We start from the raw sequence: 2,500 nt of genomic DNA, 5'->3' as shown, positions 1-2,500 counted from the left end.
TTTTTTTAACAGTTTTTGCCATTATTGTTGTGGTAATATCTCGTGACGCCTTCAGGCTCCTCTGTAAATCCCAGCTCTCATTCACACTCTCACATAAACCTTCTATTGTTAGGTTGGAGCAGGAAGTGTGGGATGTTTTTTGTACTGACTGCAGAATGTCACGACTCGTATTTGGCAGAAATTGTGTAGAAGTGAAGGCGTTTGTCGTTTCTCTCGCTCTGCTCCTCCAGAGTTTATTTTATTGTATTATTTTTTAGTTTATAGCCTCATTAAAAATCACTGCAGTCAAACCGCTGGATGTCAACACAGCAGATTTGATCCGACTTTTGAAAAACCACCATTGACAAAGTTTCAAACCCCAGCGTGTGTCACTCACTGTGTGGTTCAGTGTTTTCAGCTGCACTTTCTGAGGTTATTTCCACAGCGGCTCGGTTCTTGGTGGTTCTGTGGTAATAAAATGACTGACAGGCAAATGTGTGTCGGTGGAGTTTTTCTTCACTCACTGACAGTTTCAGGGTCCAGAGTCGGTGCAGGAGAGTTTGTGTCACCACAAAAAGAGCTTTTACAACAACAATATATCAACTTGTATCTTTTCTTATGTCGCGCTCACACCAAGCGTGAATTCTTCGACATCGTTTTGTCTCCCTGCATCAACCCACTTCCACGCTGACTTTATTCCAAATGCTTTCTTTTCTTAGTAGACAGATAGAGAGATACCTACACAGCTAATTAGCTAGCTAACTAGATAGATATCTCCACAGCTAAATGGCTAGCTAACTAGATAGATAACTAACTAACTAACTAGCTTAGTAGATTAATATATACCTACACAGCTAATTAGCTAGCTAACTAGATAGATTACATCTACACAGTTAGCTACCTAACTACAAAGATATCTCCACAGCTAAATGGCTAGCTAACTAGATAGATAGATAACTAACTAGCTTAGTAGATTAATATATACCTACACAGCTAATTAGCGAGCTAGCTAGATAGATTACATCTACACAGTTAGCTACCTAACTACAAAGATATCTCCACAGCTAAATTGCTAGCTAACTAGATAGATAACTAACTAGCTTAGTAGATTAATATATACCTACACAGCTAATTAGCGAGCTAGCTAGATAGATTACATCTACACAGTTAGCTACCTAACTACAAAGATATCTCCACAGCTAAATGGCTAGCTAACTAGATAGATAACTAACTAACTTAGTAGATTAATATATACCTACACAGCTAATTAGCAAGCTAACTAGATGGATAACTAACTAGCTAATTAGACATATAGATACGTACACAGCTAGTTAGCTAGCTAATTAGATAGATGGATGTCTACCCAGCTAGTAAGATAGATAACTAGATTGATATTTTCTAGATAGTTAGATGTTCTGCTGAAATAATCTTAGACATGACTTTACTGCTGATTTCAGTGGGAAAATCCAACTCTCTTTAAAACACTCGTCCAGTGTTGATATTTCGCTCTTGTGAGATTATCTGAATACATTATGAGTAAACAGTAAATCCGCTTGTTTTGTTATGAATAATACATGATTTCACCTCGTCTGACTCTCGACTTGGACACAGTTTTTAATTTGGGCTCCTCTTTAAGTGACTGACAGCCAGAATGGAAATTCACCACAATCAGCAGAGAGTGAGAGGTTATTTGATCACAGTGATCAGATAAAGTCAGATATTTTCCCATCTCTACATTTGAATTTTAAAGAAACGATTCCTCATAAATGTCTCATTTAAGTATTTATTTACTGTATATAACAAACAAATGTTTTCTACTGTTCTCCTGTGAGAGACCAGGCCTGGAATATGTGGCACAGAATGATTTAGAATATATTCACTGTAAAATCTAGTGTTTAATGTGCTGGAGTTGGTGAAAACCTTCCTCTGCTGCTTCACTTGATGTTGTTCACCAGCAGCAGCTCTGCAGTTATTTATAATCTGTGGCTCCGAGCCTGGAGCTCCAAAAAAAAAAAGAGAAAAAGACAGAAGAGGAATCGCTGGGACGGGATTAATCTCTCTCTCTCTCTCTCTCTCCCTCTCTCTCTCTCTCTCTCTCTGTCTCTCCCTCTCTCTGGTTTGGGAAAATCAATTCAGAAGCACAGAGTTTGCAGACGATTCCACTGAAAATAAAATGGAGTTGCTTTTCTTGTTGCATTCACAAAAGCAGCACTAATGCACAAAGAGCTGCGCACACACACACACACACACACACTTGATCAAGTCTTTTCATAATCTCTGTTTTATGTTAAAGCAGAGATTAAAGCAGATGTTTCTCTGCTCTGTCACATCTGCAAAAACCTCATTCATTTGAATGAAATGATTGTTTTGGGGTTTTTTTTATGAGTAAACAAGCAGATTATGTTTCACTCTCGTGGATTTTAATCCCACATACTCATAAATACTTGAACGTGTTCAACATCCTGCGCCACAAAGAGTTAAAGTGAATCCTGAGCTGCTGCTCATGTGAACCCGCTGCCCT

General features: G+C 38.2%; 1 protein-coding gene across 1 annotated transcript in view; it reads left to right on the top strand.

The window, feature by feature from the left end:
• The window catches only part of dbpa (D site albumin promoter binding protein a), a 24,524-nt gene that overhangs the window by 19,040 nt on the left and 2,984 nt on the right, over positions 1-2,500 (top strand). The window lies entirely within an intron of this gene.

The sequence above is a fragment of the Solea solea genome, chromosome 20 (assembly GCF_958295425.1).
Source record: "Solea solea chromosome 20, fSolSol10.1, whole genome shotgun sequence".
NCBI classification, from domain to species: Eukaryota; Metazoa; Chordata; class Actinopteri; order Pleuronectiformes; family Soleidae; genus Solea; species Solea solea.
The sequence above is the reverse complement of the archived record's forward strand: the minus strand, read 5'-3'. Positions and strand labels throughout refer to the sequence as shown.